This window comes from Chiloscyllium plagiosum, unplaced genomic scaffold (assembly GCF_037043375.1).
Source record: "Chiloscyllium plagiosum isolate Xiang-an unplaced genomic scaffold, Cpla_swu_hap1 HiC_scaffold_10, whole genome shotgun sequence".
Taxonomy (NCBI): domain Eukaryota; kingdom Metazoa; phylum Chordata; class Chondrichthyes; order Orectolobiformes; family Hemiscylliidae; genus Chiloscyllium; species Chiloscyllium plagiosum.
In genome coordinates this window covers 49,376,831-49,398,528 of record NW_028270148.1, presented here as the reverse complement: position 1 = coordinate 49,398,528, position 21,698 = coordinate 49,376,831, and the positions used below count along the sequence as shown (strand labels likewise).

General features: G+C 40.1%; 1 pseudogene; it reads right to left on the bottom strand.

Annotated features, from left to right (window-relative positions):
- Positions 1-2,155: 2,155 nt before the first annotated feature.
- The window catches only part of LOC148148955 (usherin-like), an 89,086-nt pseudogene continuing 69,543 nt past the window's right edge, over positions 2,156-21,698 (bottom strand).

Below are 21,698 nucleotides of genomic sequence, written 5' to 3'. Positions count from 1 at the left end.
CCATGTGCCTTACCTAGTTGCAGCTGAGTGCCAGCTGAGTGCCAGTGAGGAGGGATCTGGAGGCTGGAAAGCAGCGGGGCAGTTGTTGGGCTTGTGCCTGGTGCTTGTGGTCAGATCATATGCTGAGCTGCTGCGATCTGAAATTCTTTACTGGACTGTAATGTAAACCTTTAACTCTGTTACAACTATCATATCTTTAACTTAATTTCTACACACTATAAGTAATGCTACTACTTTTCCTTTTAATCCTCTTGTGTATCTAAATTTATACCTAGGTATTTGTAGCTAAGATGGTGTGATCAAAGGCAGCCTCTATAAATACTTTTCACTGTACTCCTGTACTTTTGTACTGGGGTATACATGACAATAAAGGATATTCTATTCTTTTCTATTCAAAGATCTTTAATAGCTCTGGACGACTGGAAACACATGGGTAATTTTGCAAACTAGATTTTAACATGGATATGATTTGTGATGACATATATTGACAGAGTTTAGCTTTGTAGAATACTATCACTATACAGAGGTCAGTTTTCTTTTACTCCCAGTAAGTATGTCTCTAGTGCATGATACACTTAAGATCGTGAGATTCATTTGAGGAGTAAATGAGCACAACTCATTTAATCATACTAAAAATGTCAAATACTGAATGTCAGTGCATAATCAAACAACAGAGCTCACAAAAAATTAGTCTTGCCTACCTGGCAGAGCTCTGATGTAGTAAGTCCCAGAGCAGTGAAATCCAGATTGTAAAGTGTGGAGAAACCCACCACAACAAACTACGAAGGAATTCAAACTTGACACAATGTATCTGTCTTCACAGCAAGCATAGCCTGGCAGACTGCTGTACAGCACTCCATCACAGCAAACCTATTAAGAATATTATGGAGCATTTCATGCAAAACACATAATCAGTTTTCCCACTGTAACAACTGAGTAAAACTTCAGTGGTAATGAAGCTGCTCAACTATAAAGTTGGGACTCAGTGAATCAAGAAAGAGTTTGAAATGGTTCAAAGCTGCTCAACAAACTAACCTTTGCATTGTTAATTATGATAAATGACTCCATCTACACTTACACATGTATGTTTTTCAACAAAAGCAGACCACTACAATAGCTTTTTAATTTTGCCACATCAAAAACCCTGTTGAACTGTATGCAGTTCACAGAAAACATTAATGGTACGTGATGAGGCTACTAAAGAAAAACTCACGTATCATAGACAGTGATCAAATTAAAGTCAATAGGAATGAATTTGGACATTGCTGCCCGACAGGATGAGAACAAAATGCCAAGACCTGTTTGAAACTTGGGCCTGATTAAATTTGGTTGGTGAGTTGTAGACACACTGTCTCCAAGTTGCTCACCAGTGAAGTGGATGTACATTTTGAGTTGCTGTATTTCTTTTCCAGTTCTGCAAGAGAGGGAGAGACAGAGACAGTTCGATAGATAGAGGAATGATTGGAAGAGAGGGAACTGTGACTGATCAGCAAAGAGGGGTTCAATCAAGGAGACAGAGGGAGCAATGGAAATGGAAGGAAATTAATGTTATTGGGAACCTGATAAAGTTTCCACATCTCAATATTTTGACACCCTGTCAACCCTGAGAAACTGAACTGTGATCGCTTCCCAAAGAGTTGGAATCAGCCTGATTTCCATCTATTGGGCATGCTTGGAAGATCTTTCATCAGTTTACGGCTGTCAGCCATTCCATTTTGTCCAGAAGATACCCAGTGAACTGACAAAATTCATCATATTCTAATGTTTGTTACACAGTCATTAGCTAATAAGGGTGTTTTATTTCTTTCTATTCTTTCAGAATATCATCCCTGTAGAGTCTTTGCTGTCCTTTATATTAAGTGATCATATTTGTTTTGGGATCAAAAGAGGATTAGGTCTTATTCCAAGTTACAATTTCTTTTCTCCGGTTTTGCCTCTTGTGTTTAGGAGTGTTGTCATATGATAAAAGGATTAGCCTTGAGTTTATTAAAGGAACTTGGTGAATTTTGTTTAAAAATCTGGATAGCAAAAGGGAAACAATTGGCCATTTTGGTGATTAAGTTAAAATATTTGTACTAATGGTGTGAGTAGTGGGGAATGATTATCAGCACATTCCTCTTGTCACAATAACACCACTGACATTCACAGCCTAGTCTCATACATAAAGAATATCCATATAAGCAAAATGGTGGCTGGGATCTGTCAAAGCGTATTGTTCAGTTCTGTACAAAAGAAAAAATAAGACTTAAATTCAGTTCAGAAGCATTAAAAACATAAATTTGGTATATACATCATTTTCCCATTAATTCTGATGATTAATACTGTAGAATAAGCTTTGTTACAATTTTAGTGTCTTCCATTTGTTTATGTCTATTATCCCCCAACCTTCAATAGAAACATTATCTTCCTTAGTTCAAGTAATCTAACTTGCTTTGTCTCCAAAGAAAATATCAGTGGTATTATTCGTTTGTTAAGGCATAATTCATCAACATTTTGGTTTTTGCGCAATCACTTTTCTACTCTCCCTGGCATAACTCATCCTCCACAGGAAGTCTGAATGTCAATGTGTGGTCCGATTCAAATTCCATCTCAAGTTTCTTAGTTTACTCTGCTGCTGCTGCTATCAGAATATCTGCAATGCAGCCCTCATACCCGTGTTTCGTAGCACTACACTCACTACCAAGAATGATACAAGTACAATCATAGATTTGTCTCTGAAGCTATTTTTAATGAATGCTCAATCTTGTGTTGATGAAAAGATTTAAAGGAGAAATCCTTTTAACATAAATGTAAACAATCTATTACTTTCTTGCAGCAATCAGAAAATAGCATATATTTGGAAAGCCTTTGTTGAAACAAAGAGATATTTACTATTGGCATTCCTGTGAAATAAATAAAATATTTAAGCTGCACACAGAATTGATTATAAATCAGTATTTTGGGACTTAGTCGGTGAGCTGTAGCTGCTTCTCAAACATAGTCCTCCCTCAGTTTCTCCAGCATCTTAGTTTAAGTGAAGTCATTTTAGAATACTGCTCAATAATTCGAAAACACACAATACACTTTCATTGTGGATTCTGTCTTGCATTTTACTTTCAAAGTGATTTATTTTTCAGTAAAATAAGTCTTTTTTGTCAAAAAGCTGAACAGAAGCCACATCTTTTAACATACAACATCTTCAGGGAAGAAATCATCCAAGCAAGGTGAAATTTTAGCCCTGTAACCCCATCCTGTTTCTCCAGCCCCCATCCTCCCCTGCTGAAAGATTGGGCAGTCGGCTGAAATTGAAAAGGGGTGAAATGTGACCCCAACTTGCCGTGAATGTGCACAGTGAATTTTAAGGTGGCTGAACAACCTGTTCAAAAAGGCATGTTGGTAATATTTAGAAGATGTTACCTCATGGAAACGATTTGAAGTTTGTGGCTACTCACTGGACTTTCTAGGGTTTGTGTGCGTGAACATCCTGTATTTGATGTAAGCTTCTCATTGTGTTGGCAAATACTTATGTACGGGCATTGAAAGCGATGCTTGAAATGGCCATTGTGTTCTTTTCATTCACAAGTAGGGTTTCAGAAGGCTGAGGTTCTTGCAGCAGGCCATTGCAGGCATTTACAACCTTGTGGAAGCAAGCCTCCAACAAGATCAGTGGCTCTCATGTGTTGCCCATGGCTGTCAAGGTGAGCGTAACTCTCAAATCATCTTCATCTGTGTGTTTTGTGTCATTGGTGGGTGACATCTGTTGGATCTCACAATCTCCATCTCACGACAGGATTGCTTTGCATTAGAGAACTCAACTATAGTTGCTTCCAGTCAAATCCAGAGAGCTTTTGGGGTTGCTTCAGTTATCAGCTATCCACATCTCCAGGGGGTCAGAAACTGAACTCACATGGTAATTAAGGCAACATTGTATCAGCCAGGTGCTTTGGTTCATAGGAATGACTTCCATTCCCTTTAACGTGCAACTGGCTTGTGCTCTCATCAGAGGACCATAATGCAAGTCTGTCCTTGGATATCCAGAGAGCTTCTCTAGTTGTTTATCTTTTGGCCGTTCCATATACAGCAGGTTTTCCTTCCTCCAGATCACTTCCATACTTGGCTTCTTGGGGCCAAAAGACATCCCTTGAAGCCCAAATGCCAAATAATTGGATTACTTAAGAAAAGGTTCTGCTGCATGGTCATATCTGGTGATGCCCTTCAATATGATCCAACAAGAATGTCCAGGATTATAGAGGACTAGATCTGTCATAAGAGGCAAGAAGAAAGTGGAGATCATACTACATCATTGGAAGAAGATCAGCAAAATGGGGAGTATCATGATGTGTCTTCAGGGATAGATTTCCCTCTTAGAGATTTCTATTTCTATGATGCACTGTTATAATTATGTGGGGGTTGGTTTAGCTCACTTGGCTGGAAGACTGGTTTGAGATCCAGAATGATGCCAACAATGTGGGTTTAATTCCTGCACTGGCTGAGGTTATCATGATGGATTCTCCTCCTTTACCACTCCACCCGCCTGAATTGTGGTAACCCCCACAACCAGTTGTCCCTCTCTAATCAGGGAACTTTCCTATGGTCTGTTCAGATGATGGTGACTTTAAAATTATATGATTTACAAGATTATTATTTTTTGAGGCAGTCTTTAAATTAAAGAAAAAAAGGGGGGGGAGGGTCATATGATTTGCTCTAAAGCAAGCCTCGCAATATTTGCTAACAATCAAAGTCGGGCTAAAACAAAACAGCAGGTACTGGAGAAAGTCAGCAGGTCTGGCAACACCTGTGGACATAAAGTGGAGTTATTGAGTTCAATGACTCTTCTGATTGGCAAATGGTGCTACATGAAATACACTAACGGCAGAGTTTTAATCCTTTGTTGAGCCACAAAATGGCAGTGGCAAAGACCATCTGAGCTCTGAAGCCTATGAGAGCCCTGTCAAAGACTATCCCATTTACATCTGTGCAGGTCTGACTCTGTCATTGGGGTTTTAGATTAGATTAAATTCCCTACAGTGTAGAAACAGGCCCTTCGGCCCAACAATTCCACATAGGCCCTCCAAAGAGTAACCCACCCAGACCCGTTTCCTTCTGACTAATACACCTAATACAATGGGCAATTTAGCATGGCCAATTCACCTGATCTGCGCATCTTTGGACTGGAGGAGGAAACCCATGCAGACACAGGGAGAATGTGCAAGCTCCACACAGAGAGTCGCCCAAGGCTGGAATTGAACCTGCGTCCCTGGCGCTATGAGGCTACTGTACTAACCAATGAGCCATCATGCTCATTGGATTGGAGACATCTCACACGGCTTTGTCAGGAGGAAGGGAAGAATAGAGCTGAAAGGTTTGAGTGCCTAAGGACAGCCACTAGCATGATGAGATCTTTCTCTGTCTTCCTTCTCAGGGCTCAGCTGGGCTTCCCTCTCAGCCAAGAATGTGAGAGCACTCAATTGCATGGCAGCAGGCCATTCACCCACCATATTTTGATTAATCTTACGTAAACTGGCAGCCAGACAATTGATGTGGACTACTGTGTACTTGTGCCCTGTGCATCTAATTGTCCATGAGATTGGGCACTCATTCTGTGGAGGTGATCGTCAATGCAAATGTTTGAGACACCAAGACACTTGTGCTATAAATGGACTCCTCTATTTAATGGTGAAGGGTACACATTTTTTTCAGAAATGCTGACACAGCTTTTGTCGCCACTCCACAGGTATCACATCAGTGTATGGCCCCCAAGGCTTAATGACCATATTCAGCTGAGCAGAGCTTAAACCATCCTGTGCCCTAGAACAAGAACTTTCCACTGCTGCCTCTGTGCCCATTGCCCACACATGCTCATGTATAATGTGCTTTTTACTGTATGCCACTTTTTCTTTTGTTGGTGTTAGACTCACAAGGTGTATGTATCTGTGCTAATGGAGGTTGTGCAGGAATCACAGTACTGGGACTCGTGAGGGGACTTCCTAGACTCCTCCCATATCTTCTCTGTCACTGGAATTCTGGGAGGCACAAGTCAGTCATGAGGCAGGTGAAATTGGATTCAAAATTAGTATAATGCAGATCATGACATCTAATGTACGGTGACACTGATTTAACAAAGGCACAATTTAAGTGCCAAGTGCTATTGAATGCTGTCATCAAGCCTATGGATATTGAATGCTGTCATCAAGCCTATGGATCACTCGTCTCCCCATCAACAACAGCCTGAGCTGCTACACGATGTTATCTCCAGGGTTTCCTTCTCAATGGTGGCCACACTTCACCTGACAAAAGAACAACGTTCCGAAAATAAACCTGTTGGATTATAACTTGGTCTCGTGCAACTTCTGACCTTGTCCATCCCCATCCAACAATGGAACCTCCACATCACGATTTCCATGGGTGCACCAACAGTACTCAATTTCTCCCTTGGAGAGGTGGACAATCTCCTACAATCAGAAAATTTAAACAGTTAGTGAGAGGTCAAATTATTGCTGAAGATAAGGGGTCAATATTTGTAGGAAGTAACTGTGAGCAAAAGAGCGCAAAAGGTCAATAGAGCAAGAGATGTACGTGAGTGTTATCTGATGAAATGGATATTTAAGAAGCAAGTTGGAGAGGACACCAAGATTTGATGGTCAGAGGAGAGTTGTGCACAAAAATGTTGGTGGTGTTGGCAGGCCGCCTCCTGCTGTTCTCAGAGAACAGGAAAAAAATCCATTCAACATCCAATATGGCGAGTTTGGCAAACCCAGAAACCAGATGATGCTTGTATTAGTCTGGGAAAGAGCATTGGTATTGCCCAGACCAGTAAATTGGTATCCTGATCCAAAAATGACCCTGCTTTTCCACTAGGGATTATAATCTCAAGATTCTGCCTCAAGTATCAAAACAATTCCCTCCAGTCTTCTATTTATAGAAAGTTTATGGCATTTGCAAAACAATTAATATATTTCAGTACTTGACTCCCTTGCAGATAAGAGGATATCCCTGACCACAGATACTTTCATTTATTTTTTATTGAATATAAACACACTATTGACTGTTTTGATCTGCCTTTTGAATTCATGACATGAGACATTGATGCGATGTTCTTCTCCTAATTTCATATCCTTGGATGATATTATTTGGTCGTCTAGGGATATCCAATCAATTCTAAGAGTTCTTGCTAAAATAGTAAAATATAAAATAGAGAGAGATGTTATATAGTAATCTCATTATATCTTTCAAGAATGGAGCATCTAATGTCTTAATGGATGTAAATTATTCAGAGATGCACCGAATCTAAAGTCCAGAATTTCTTAGTCTGTAAAATTTTCTGACATATAAGCAAATGAACCACATTAATTGTGGTAAATATCATAAACTATAGATAATAAACAAAGTGATCATTTTATATATAATACTATCCAATTGTATGGGATATTTACCCCAATGTTTTATATCATGAGATTATTTATTTTGACACAAGCATCTATTATTAAATAATCTATACAATGGTAACATACATAACTGGGTTTTTATTAGACTTAATAAACTGCTTGAAAGATATTTTAGTGCTTTTACAGTTTTAATTGGCATGATTATAAGGCACAATAGAGAACCAACACAGATAATAGCTGCTTTACAACCTTATCATTAGTACAATATCTGTATCAGTTCTCAGTGTCTATATGCACAGAGAAATTACTCACATTTATATATACCTTTCATAACTGTAGAATGTCCCAAAACACTTGAGAGCACTTCAATTGTCTTTTTTTAGTGTAGTCATTATTCTAAAACAGCAATGTCCTAGAAACAGCAATAAGATAAATAATCAAATAACCTGTTTATTTTATGGAAGCAAAACAAGGAACCGCAGATGCTGGAAATCAAAAATAAAAATGGCATTGCTGCAGAAACTCAGCAGTCTGACCGCATCTATGGATAGAAAGCAGAGTTAATGTTTCAGTTCCAGTAACCCTTTCTCAGAACTGCAGAACCCTTCTGTAGAAAGATCACTGACCCAAAATGTTGACTCTGCTTCCTCTCCATGAATACTTCAAGATCTGATGAGCTTTTCCTGCAATTTCTGTTTTTGTTTTTATAGAAATGATTTGAGGATAGAGCATTGCTTTAATGCCTCAAACAAAAGATGGTAACTTTGACACAGCTGCACCAGAGTATCAACCTAGACTTCTGCACTGAAGACCTAAAGTGGGTCACTAATCTGCAACATTTGTGTCAGATGGGAGAGTGGTAGTGACAGAGCCAAGACTGAGATAATGGCGATGGCAAAAGAAACTAAAATGTCCTATTGCAACATGTTAGCAACAGAAGGGCATCTCCAGCATAAAACATTATAAGAAAAAATAACAGGGAAGCTAATCATCCCCGATGGATTTTCAAGCCTTCTAGAAATCCTTCTGCTCAAATTGTGCCTGAAACAAAGAGATTGCATACAGGGGGATTGGTGATATGTTGTTTAAATATGGCAGTTATGAGATTCAAGCTAGAAGTGTATTGAATTATTGCAAACTTCTGACTGCATATGTAAAGAATCAGCAGGAGAATTGTGCCACAACAATAAAAATATTATTGGTTGTTTAATTAGAAATCATAATACTCTCAAACACGCTGTTAATAGAGAGTAGCCATCAATACCAAACACCACAATCCAAAAGATCAAAGGGTAAGAGTGTGATATAATCACAATGCCACATGACTTATTTTTTAGTAAACCACTGCTGACAAGTCATTTATCCTATTTCTACTTCACTTTTTTAGTAGAACGAGTAAATAATTCCAACAGTGGCTTTTGGGAGAAATAAACCACTACTTTATAGACTCTGCTTATGCCAGAATGGGTTATGTTCTCAAGTGACAATTGATTCCCAATATGGTTGAAACTGCACACATGGGCTTTGCTCAACCAACTGATGGCTGAAAATGCATTATAATTATTACCTGATATTCAAAAAAAAACTACTTTTAGGGCATGCCTAATGCTGATGCTTTAAATAGATTGGCTGTTATCTATTGTAAACTAACTAATAGGAAAGATGTGGATGCTTTGGAGAGAGTTCAGAGGAGGTTTACCAGGATGCTGCCTGGAATGGAGGGCTTATTTTACGAAGAGAGATTGACTGAGCTCGGACTTTTTTCATTAGAATAAAGAAGGAAGAGAGGGGACCTAATTGAGGTGAACAAGCTAATGAGAGTCATAGATAGAGTTGATAGCCAGAGACTTTTTCCCAGGGCAGAAATTGTTAACACGAGGAGTCATAGTTTTAAGCGGTTTGGCGGAAAGTATAGAGGGGATGTCAGAGGCGGGTTCTTTACACAGAGAGTTGTGAGAGCATGGAATGCGTTGCCAGCAGCAGTTGTGGAAGCGAGGTCATTGGGGACATTTAAGAGACTGCTGGATATGCATATGGTCACAGAAATTTGAGGGTTCGTACATTAGGTTTACCTGACATGAGGATCAATGGTCGGCGCAACATCATGGGCTGAAGGGCCTGTTCTGTGCTGTACTGTTCTATGTTCTATGTTTTAGTCTAAATGACACACATAGATATCTTAAAAAAATGTTGTAATGTGTAAATCATATGCTATTGTTCTCAGGGTAAATTTTGGTTGAATTTAAAATTTCTTTCACTTGAAACAATATTTCTTGCAAATATCATAAACACATTTAAAGGTGAGTCTAAAGTTGATACAATGAAGGAACATACATAAAAAAGAAAGAATTTAGTTAGTCTTTTAGTTCAAAGTTAGTATGGATTATAGGGATAATTTGATTTCCATCATATTATGCAAACAGTAAGCTTGGATTTTAGAACTATGCATTCATTTTGTAGCAACATATCTCTGGCTTTGAATGACTGCAATATTCTCCCATTCTCCTCCAATAATCTTTCTGAAAGATCAGTGGAAATGCTGGAAGTAATTCCTCACTGTTATACCAAATCTTGGGATCCTTGGATTGGAGGGGTCAGTGCATTTCAGAAGCAGTTGGAAGTAGCCACAGGGGACTTTGATCTGGTCTTTTGCTCACATTTAAGTCCCTCTAGCACTCCCAATATCAGTCCATCACACACCTTCCACCCTATTACTCTAACTGTACCTTAAATCTCCCATACCAGCTCAATGCCAACTCATACCACACCCAGACCAAATTACCCCTTATACACTGCATGCCAATTAATGGTACCTCTGTGCTCATTTACACCTTATATAGATATGGTGAACCCTATAGTAACACTGGCATGTATCAAGTTGCTAGAGGAAAAAGAAAATCCATTCATAATCATTTGAGAGAAAAGCAGGTGCTTATAAACCCTACAGAAGCAATCAATTAAACAGACCTTCAATTTATTAGTACATAGGTTTTAAGCACTTCACAACTCTTAATCTTTTGCAAGAAGTTGAGATGTTGACAGAAGTGACCACAGAAAATAATAACAATATGACCATATAAAGATGTAACTTCAGCAAAGTCAACAGTGTTTTCCAGCAGTGTGAACAATCCTCCAGTGAGCTGCCAAATAGACATGCATAATAAGGCATGTAATAATGCAACTTATACACACACGCACACACACATATGTATTTTCCATCAGACGTGTTAGGAAAATGGCGAAACCTTTAAAAATTATGTGACAGTGTTGCAACAAATGGCTTCCTCATATAAGTAGGCGACAGTGAGTACTGTTGATGCTGGAGATTAGAGTCGAGATTGTGGAAATGCACAGCAGGGCAAGCAGCATCCAAGGAGCAGGAAAATCGATGTTTCAGGCAAAAGCCCTTCCTGATTTTCCTGCTTCTCGGATGCTGCCTGTGCTGCTGTGCTTTTCCAGCACAACACTCTCATTTTCTCATGTAAGTGACAAACTAAATAACTAATTCATTACCAATTAATTGAATATACTTCAATTCCATAAATTCAGGAAAGCCTCTTCATTGAGGATAATGATTCATCTTTAGAAAAAGCCATGACCTTGGCAATTCACATTGAATCAGTCATGTTATATTCAAAAGGTTATAAAGGGATGGACCCTTCAGCACAAATTTGGAGACACGGTTTTTTCAACAGCCGAAGTGCAAAGATAATGGACAAGTAGACCTCAGCAATCTCATCAACATGGTCAGATTTGGGCTCATCCATGTGCCCAAATAGTGTAAGTGCTCATTGATGACTAAGCCTGTGAACCCATGAACAGGATATTTTACTTTTAAAAGTAACATGGAATATGGACAAATGTTCTTGATATGATAGACTCCAGGAGAGTCAGGGCATCTTTTTCATGTTCATTATATACTTCTGGGAAGTCAAAGGCCATGCATAGAAACTGTCTCTTCTAGCAAAAAGAAACAAACTGCCCGAGAAACTCTGCCACAGACAGAGAAGTGGAGTGAATTTGTTTCACCTACTTTTACTAAAGGGACTGAATCATAATTTTGACTGGGGACATAAGCAGAAGCTGGTAACTGCTTTGTGTACATCACTGTGAGTTTATGACCAGAAACTTTCAACCACCCAGGTTATCAACAAACAAAGAGATAAACTCAGGCTAAAAACATTTTCAACTATGGTCGTGAGGACTGACAATAGAAGTGACTTTTTCAATTCTTTATAAAATTGAAGTACATGAAACATATTTAAGTGTCATAATTTTCCATTTGTATAAGACCTATGTAAATATGAGTGTTTTTGCATTCGCATTTTGGGTGTAGAGAATATAAACATTTTTTTCTCATTTGAACTGACGAGGACTAGGACATTGTATGATTAGATTAGATTACTTACATTGTGTATCAAATCAACACATGAAAGGCCTACAGAGACTACTTTTGGCTTTAATGTTGCTTAGTCAGTGTCATGTTACCCTGGAAGGGGAAGATGCCACAAAGTTTGAAGAACAGGTGAAGTCAACTGTCTCATACTGCTCATTGCAGGCAATGCAGAAATGCTTTTCTTTCCGAATAGGATTCTGCCATCAAACCAAGGAGAGGTTCTATGCACCGCACATATTTAGATTAGATTAGATTACTTACAGTGTGGAAACAGGCCCTTCGACCCAACAAGTCCACACCGCCCTGCCAAAGCACAACCCACCCATACCCCTACAGTTACCCCTTACCTAACACTACAGGCAATTTAGCATGGCCACCTGCACATCTTTGGACTGTGGAAGGAAACCGGAGCACCCAAAGGAAACCCATGCAGACACGGGGAAAACGTGCAAACTCCACACAGTCACCTGAGGCGGGAATTGAACCCGGGTCCCTGGCACTGTGAGGCAGCAGTGCTAACCACTGTGCCACCGTGCCGCCCACAATGTTTGTGAATGTTTGTGAATATGAATGTTTGTGCGTGTGTGACACCAGGTAAAAAGATGCACATCCCAATGATTGACAGATTGTATCAAACAATACATTTGTTTCATAATTTGCAATGGGCAGTGCACCAATCATGCTCAGCTAGATCATGCTTGCAAGTCTTTTGCAAGTCACCAAGTCCAAAATTAAATGTAATTCTACTGTTGGACAACACTTACTAAACAAACAAGACTGCGCAAAAAATTACACCAGAAGCTAATTTAAGATTAGGTTTGCAGTGTGATACATTTTTGATTGCTAAAATTTACATATGTGAACACAAAGAATCCTGTTTATGTTGATAAAAGTACTTCAAACATATATTAGACTTTCTTTCATTGGGATAAGGGTGCTGAATACAGCCAAACTCTGCTGTAATCCACATAGCAACTCCTTGGCCAATCAGAGTCTATCTGGCTGCACTGACACTCAAGATTATCAGTCAATCATTTCTGCTGTTTCTCTATGCCAATGGTAGCACAACCAATCAGCACCCTCTTCTTGTGTTATAGAAATTGGTGTTCTGTTTTCCAAATCCAGTATATTGCATCCTAATCCCGATGAGTACAAGATGAAAAGCTTCGAATTCATATCCTTTTTTAAAATGCTTAGGTTCTGTACAGCTTCTGGGCAAGTATTTAGACTTATGAGAATGCCTGATGTGTGCCTATTCTGGAAAGTCTCAGTGCTCAAAGGACAAAAATACTCAATGTCTAAATTACATGCTGATATGGTCAATTGAAAGTTGAAAAAAGGGGAACATTATTCCAGAATTCACCACTGTCTAGTGGGTGGAACGGTGGCACAGTGGTTAGCAGTGTTGCCTCACAGCGCCAGAGACCCGGGTTCAATTCCCGCCTCAGGCAATTGACTGTGTGGAGTTTGCACATTCTCCCCGTGTCTGCGTGGGTTTCCTCCGGGTGCTCTGGTTTCCTCCCACAATCCAAAAAAAATGTGCAGGTTAGGTGAATTGGCCATGCTAAATTGCCCGTAGTGTTAGGTGAAGGGGTAAATGTAGGGGAATGGGTCTGGGTGGGTTGCGCTTCAACGGGTCGGTGTGGACTTGTTGGGCCGAAAGGCCTGTTTCCACACTGTAAATAATCTATCTAATCTATAATATGACTCATAATGCCTTGCCCCTTGTTTGACTCATCCTTAATGTGGAACCACTCACAAAGACTTGTTATTCAGACTGTTGACATGCTATTCACACTACTAGTATTTATCTGTTGATGCTCTTAATTACCTGGAGCTACCTTGCCATTATCTCTCCGCCTATATATTCTTTGCCTATGTGCCTCTCTCCACTTCCCCTGACGAAGGAGCAGTGCTCTGAAAGCTTGTGATTTTAAATAAACCTGTTGGGCTAGAATGCAGTGTCATGTGACTTCTGACTTCTGACTCTGCCTAAGAATCTACAGTCTTCATGAGGTGTACACGTGACAGAAATACTTTCAAAACCATTAATGGAGCAAAGCCTTTATTAGTCATAAAGGTGTGTGTCAGTATTACAGAATGCCCTATGGACTAAGTTCAGCAGCTAACAAATTCTACAAGATAATTTCTTTAGTCTTGTCAGATTTTCAGGAGACATTTAACCTACTTGACAAGGTTGTTTCCCTTGAAAAGAAGAAAGCAGAGTATGATCAATAGTTATCAGCAATGCTCATGTGACTTGAATAACACAATTTTAAACTCAACAAGGAAATTTCACATTCATGACAATAATGATTGCCTTTCTGGGGCATAGAATTGGCAGAATTGAAGCTTACACATAACTACATCAAAGCCATTCATTTGCTTCTGAACCCATGTAACGGGTAGGAATTGGCAATGTCCCTTACTGCTACTAAATTTTGTTACAAACCTATTCCTAAAATGTAGATATTGTGGAACTTTTCAGAAGCTGCAGTGCAAGGAGGCACACTGGAAATGGGCAATCACACAGCAAACAGCATTTGACAAATTAAAGGCAAAGATAGCATTTCCAGTATATTTTCAACTCACATGTGGAAGTGCATGTCACAACTGATACGTTAGGAAATATGACTTAAACAATACTCTCTCAGTGTATTGAAGGAAACAGACAACAAATCACTGACAAACCATTGTAGGAAACTGAGTGGGAAGAACTAGATTTTATCCATGCGAATGAATATTAGCCGATGTGCCTTTATGGCAGAAAGTCTGCTTTCTGGACTGATCACCAGGCACTGACTGCATTGTTAGCCATATCAGCATCATTGACTCTGTTGCATGTACAAATGGTTTTACTGTCTCCATCAGTTCAACTTCGAGGTTGATTACATTGCAGGGACACTCAACAAAGTGGCTGACATGGTTAGCTGTCTGACTATCACAGAAACCATGGGTGAACGTGAAATGACCTGCAATTACAGTGATTTCAAACACAAACTGGAACCCTGTAATACTCGGGCAAAGAGTGGAAGCCCTTGACATGAAGGAAGCATGCAAACATATATGACATCAAGAAGCTCTAGCGAAGCAGGAGTTAATGGGACAACCTTTGAAGTAACAGCTTTCAAAAAGGAGGATGGTTTTGTTTGTTGGTGATTTATCAGCTCAGCCCCATGACATTTCTGTAGAAGTTCCTCAGGATAATGTCCTCCGAACAGCTTTAGCTGCTTTATGAACGTCCTTCCTCCATCATAAAATCAGAATTGGGGATGTTCACTGATGATTGTACAATGTTTAGCATCCTTCATGACTTTTCAGATACTGAAGCAATCCATGTCCTATGCAGCAAGGCCTAGAAAACATTCAGTATTGGGCTGATACATGACAAATAACATTCATCCAATACAAGTACCAAGTAATGATCATATCCAATACGGGAGAATCTAACCAATGCCCCTCGACATAGAATCATAGGGTGGTATAATGGTTCAGTGGTCAGCACTGCTGTCTCAGAGTGCCAGGGACCCACATTCGATTCCATTCTCGGACAACTGGCTGTGTGAAGTTTGCACATTCTCCCTGTGTCTGCATGGATTTCCTTTAGGTGCTCTAGTTTCCTCCCACAGTCCACAATGTGCAGATTAGATGGATTGGCCATGCTAAATTGCCCAAGTGTTTAGTGATGTGCAGGCTCGGTGGATTATCTATGGGAAATGCAGGGTTACAGGGATGGGGTAGGAGGAGGAGCCTAGTGGGATGGTCTTCAGAGGGTCGGTGTGGACTCAATGGGCTGAATGTCCTACTTTCACGCTGCAGCGATGCTATGATTCTATGACATTCTATCACTGAAACCCCCATCAATAACCTGTCTAGATGGGGATTACTATTGACCAGAAAATGACTGGCCGAGCCATATAAATACTGCAACTATGAGAGGAGGTCAGAAGTTAAGCATCCTTGAGTGAGTAACTTGCCCCCTGACTCCCTAAAGGCTACACCTGATCTAAGGGGCACAGGTCATGTGTGTGATGGAATACTCCCACTTACCTGGATTAGTGCAATCCCAGCAACACTCAAAAGGTTTGACAGTATCCAGTATAAAGCTTTCTGCTTGATGGGCAGCACATTTGCCATTATTTATTCCCTCGATCAACGACAGTAAATAGCAGTAATGTATACAATATCAAGATGCAATGCAGAAATTCACCAAGGCTCATTAGAGGACACCTTCTAAACTCATGACCACACGCATTATGAAGCAAAAGAGCAGGATGAGAACACCTTCCCCTGCAAGCCACTCCCAATCGTGACATGGAAATATATCATCATTCCTTCAGTGTGATCAAAGTCCTGGAACTGCCTCCCTGTCAGCTAGCTCTGCCTTCTCGAGGGCAACTAGGAATGGGCAATAAATGCTGGCCCAGCCAGCGACACTCATTTCCCATGAATACATTTTTAAAAATTGTATTGAATTCATCAATAGACCTTTAAATTATGTCACTGACTATTCTCTGGTAAATTAATGCATATAAAGCTCATAATTTTTTTGTAATGTTGTATCTCTGTACTCTATACTGAGTTTTCCCACTTTTTTAAAATATTTCCTGCAATTTCTAATTATCAAAATTGTGACTACCAGTTTCTTTAGCTGTTGACCACCTTCCCCTGTGAAAATTGAGTTTTCCCACTTCTTCTCAGATATTATGAACATTTTTCAGTTTTCCCAGTGCACTTTTCGACACGAATCATCAAATAATGTTCTCTGGCTGCTAAATCTGCCCAACAAAATTGTACTTAATTACTGATTCCCAGTTCTTTAAAATCTCCAACTTTTTCTGACTTTTCTTCTTCTGCTAGACTCTTTCATTAGATTCCCTTAAATTTACTTATATCTGTTTATATAGATGTTCAGACCTTGCTAATTCTGTAGACATGATCTAAATGTCTTTTGTGATTTAGATTAGATTAGATTAGATTACTTACAGTGTGGAAACAGGCCCTTCGGCCCAACAAGTCCACACCGCCCCGCCGAAGCGCAACCCACCCATACACCTCCATTTACCCCTTACCTAACACTACGGGCAATTTAGCGTGGCCAACTCACCTGACCTGCACATCTTTGGACTGTGGGAGGAAACCGGAGCACCCGGAGGAAACCCACGCAGACACGGAGAGAACGTGCAAACTCCACACAGTCAGTCGCCTGAGGGGGGAATTGAACCCGGGTCTCTGGCGCTGTGAGGCAGCAGTGCTAACCACTGTGCCACCGTGCCGCCGTTTCACTGAGCTGTGCAGTTGCATTTCGTACTCATCGTGTTTGCCTTTTGGCCCCTTCTACGATTGTTTCTTTCTCTTGCTTTTAGTCATTGTGTTTCAGCTAGTGACTGACTGACTGTCTACGTCTTCGGAAAGGATAATAATCTTTAAGTGCTAACTTTAGAATCTTGAAAATCTTTATTTTGTTCTGTGTCTTATGGATTTCTTCTCCTGCAAAGCACATACTATCCCAGCTTGGAGATGTTTCACAATGTCTTCACTATTGCTGAATAAAAATCCTGGAATTTCCTTTCTAACAGCACTGTGGGTATACCTGCACCACATGGACTGCAGTGATTCAAGGAAATGGCTCTCTACCAAAATTATCTCAAGGCTAAGTAGGAATGGGCAACAAATGGTGGCCTAGCCTGCACATCCCACTAAAGTATAAATTTTTAAAAAATATTTAAAGTTAATATCGCAATCCAGAGTTTTATTTGCTTGCCACTACTCTGTTTTAAGTAACAAAATCATGAGAGCTAAACTTGAATGCACATTATAAAGTGAGTAGGTGGAATGTAGTTAAAACAATACAGAATACAGCATGGTGGCTAGACACAGCATTTCTGCATATTCCCATAAGCTGTTGCTCAAAACACATGAGGTAGGTAAGGCTTCACTCTGTCCAACCACGCTGTCTCCTACTGAGGCTTTTAATTGCCAATTAGTAGCTAGTTGAAGGCCAATAAAGATCTGTTTTGCAACAGTATATGTGGAACTTTAGTTGGTAGCATGAGAGGATCAGGAAAAAAGACAGGAAGGACCTGACACTTGCTTTTGAGGATATGACCTATGTCCATCACCACCAACAAACACCTCTCCCCTTTGTTGAGTCCTCCTGTTGGCCTCCAATGCCTGACTTTACCATTGCTCCCATCCACCACCATCCAAAAACTCCAAGATCCCACCTTTCAATTGGGCATCCACTTTCCTTCTCTTTGGGACAGTTCATATTTTCTGCAGAACTGGGCAGAAAGGTGGCAAATGGAGTTCAATGGAACTAAGTGTGAAGTGATTCACTTTGGTAAGAGTAACAAAAATATGGGGTACTGGGCTAATGGTCGGATACTTGGTAGTGTGGATGAGCAGAGGGATCTTGGTGTCCACGTACACAGATCTTTGAAAGTTGCCACCCAGGTAAATAGTGCGGTGAAGAAGGCATATGGCGTACTGGCTTTTATTGGTAGAGGAATTGAGTTCCAGAGTCCTGAGATCATATTGCAGTTGTATAAGACTCAGGTGCGGCCGCATCTGGAGTATTGTGTGCAGTTTTGGTCGTCATACTATAGGAAGGATGTGGAGGCACTGGAACAGGTGCAGAGGAGATTTACCAGGATGTTGCCTGGTATGGTAGGAAGATCGTATGAGGAAAGGCTGAGGCACTTGGGGTTGTTTTCATTGGAGAAAAGAAGGTTTAGGGTGACTTGATAGAAGTGTACAAGATGATTAGGGGTTTAGATAGGGTTGACCGTAAGAACCTTTTTCCACGTATGGAGTCAGCTATTATGAGGGGGCATAGCTTTAAATTAAGGGGTGGTAGGTATAGGACAGATGTTAGGGGTAGGTTCTTTACTCAGCGAGTCGTGAGTTCATGGAATGCCTGCCAGTAGCAGTGGTGGACTCTCTCTTTATGGGCCTTTAAGCGGGCATTGGATAGTGGGCTAGTGTACGTTAGGTGGGCTTGGATCGATGCAACATCGAGGGCCAAAGGGCCTGTACTGTGCTGTATTCTTCTATGTTCTATGTTCTATATTCCCAGGGACATGCTAGGATTACCCAGCTACTGTCCGATCAAATTGCTCAACTGCATTCATGGGCAGGATATCCTTTCTCTGAGACATGGAAGCCCTATCATCTCCTCATCATTACTTTTCCCTGACTATTACTGCAATAGGGAAACCTTTTCTAAACTTGGTCAGTTTGCAATCCATGTTTCTTCTGATAGGTGTGATGAGCATTAAGTTCTCCTGTAAAGTTCAGCCCAGAGTCTCTCATAGTCACAGAAAGGTATTGAGAAACATTGGGTTTGTTGTTAACTGTCTATTTTATTGTATGCTACAGTTTGGGGTCAAGAATCACAAATCATTTCTACCAGGATGCAAGGTTAATACATTTCACATTGCCATGAAGAAGAGTGGAGTGGGACCCATTTTCAGATAAGGTTACAGGCTGGCCTACAGATCAAGGAATATTGCAGTAAGTTAACAATTCCATATGGTCAGCATAGAAAAGAAGCTGCTTTGTTTGGCAAACCTCCATAGTTGAATGCAATAGGGAAACTATCTTCTGCTGAAAGATACATCCCATGTCCATCCACAGATTCTGTTCATTCTGGCAGAGCCAAAAGAGACTAATCAATGGGACAAACTGAGTGAAAAGAAAGAAATCCCACTGATGAAGATCTATAGTGACAGGATAAATTACTGAGGTGGTGAGAAGGGGAAGAGCATCTCTCCATGACCAATTTTCCCAATTATTTGCACTTCTCATCAATACCAGTGAGAAAGAAGTCATGCCTTGTGTATATATAGAGTCTAGATTCACTGAAGATCACCATTCTGCCAAAGAACCTATGACTGTGATATAAATCCAGCAAATACTCATAATCTCCATAAAACAAGAGTTTGCTTTGATTACACAGAGATGATTCATCTCATCGTTTTTAATTTGGATATTTTTACTGAATCAATTTTCGCCAGCAGTAACAGTTCAACTATTAAACTGTTGCTTAATTACATTATTTTATGTTGAATCAATTTTCCACTGAATCATTCATAAAAATTAGATAATTTCATATTCACTGCAAGCCTAGCTAAACTGATCAGCTAAGGCATATTTCAGTCAAAACTGTAACCATGATAAGAGTTTTGAACTGGGTCTCTGTGCTTAAAATAATGAATTATCTATTGATTAAATTCCACTCTAACAAATCTACCATGGCAAATAAATGAACTACTCAGGGCACATGTAGGCCATGGCCAGAAATGTTGGGGCAATTGATCAATCTTTAGTGATCTATTAGGAAACTGCAGGAAAAGATAATAATATGACAATTAAGAAAAGCATAAAGTAAAGAAAAAAGAACAAAATGTCTCCCAACTATGAAATAAGAGCCCTGACTGTGAGTGTTTTTAAATGATGATGCTTGAGGTTTGCTGTGATTCTTTTTATTCAATTCTATGTGTGGGCGTTGCTGGCTGTCCAGCATTTATTGCCTGTCGTTAGTTGCCCTTGGGAACATGGTGGTGAGCTGCCTTCTTGAGCCACTGCAATTCTCGTGTTGTAGGTTGGCCCACAATGCCCTTTGGGGGGGGATTTCCACAATTTTGAACTAGCAACAGTGAAGGTGATAAACTTCCAAAAGAGGATGGCCAGTGGCTTGGGATGGGAATTTGCAGATGGTGGTGTTCCCATGTATCTGCTGCCTTTGTTGTTCCTGATGCTTCTTTAAACGTAAAAGGGAATTTCCCAGATTGTGAGGTTGCAAGTTGTGTTGGATGTAATGGTGTTGATCTGGGACATTGTGTGCAAGTCAGGGCAGTAGCTGGGGGTCTGGAGGCATATATTGGCCAGGCCAAGTGAGGAGAATGGTTTCCTTTCCCAGTACTTTTCTTTGTCTTTGTCTGGTTTCAGGACTTCTGCAGTTAACATGTATCTGATGTAACTGATCTCTTTCATCCCAATCTTGCATTTGTCCTGTTCAATTTCAAATCACATTTTCTGATTCTGTTGAGAAGTTCTTCAGTCTCTTGTTATCATGCTCTGTGTTTTCTCCCCAAATGAGCATCACATCTATCATGTTTACAACTGCTTCCTGACCTTCCAGCCTTTAAGTGATGCACTTCTGGAACACTTCTGGAGTTGTTGGATGCAGCTCCCTTGGTAGGCTTTTGGATCTAAATCTTCCAAATAGTGTTCTCATGGTTCAAAGGTTTGCAGCTTTCATCATAAAGTTGAATTTCCAAAGTCTTAGGTTTGCATCCAACACTGAGAAGACTTTTCATTAGACATCTCCTCTATCACATCTTCAATGTGCTTAAAGGGTAGTATTTTCTCTTGATTGCTTTATTTAAGTTTTGGGGATCAGATTCATATGTTAGTCTTTTTGAGTTTTATAATGGTGACCGTTCTATTCATCCTGTCTGTGGTCTCAGTCTGTTTCTCAATTACATCAAGCTAGTTCTCAACTACCCACTGAATCTAACCTCAACCTCACAACTTAGCCCCAGTGTAGATCAACATAGAAACTCTGAAGTGTGGCCTGTCATTTACTTTGCCACCACAGGGTACACCATGTCGACCCAAACCAATGTTCCCCTTAAGCTGTGCAACTGCATACATAGACAGTCACTCCAACATTCCATGCATGACTTTCAGCATGTCAACGTTGAACACAGCATTGATAGTTCTGGAAATTGCTGCTGTGCATAAAACTCAGAAGTTCAGAAGCAAAACAAAAAATTGGCAGGAACACTTCCCACAAATTTGATCCTCTTGAAGGGCAAAGGCAGCAGATCCATTGGAGCATGACCACCTCAAAATTTCCATTCAAGCTACAAACTATCCTGGCTTGGAACTATGTTGCCGTTTGTTCAATATCATGGTGTCAAAATCCTGGA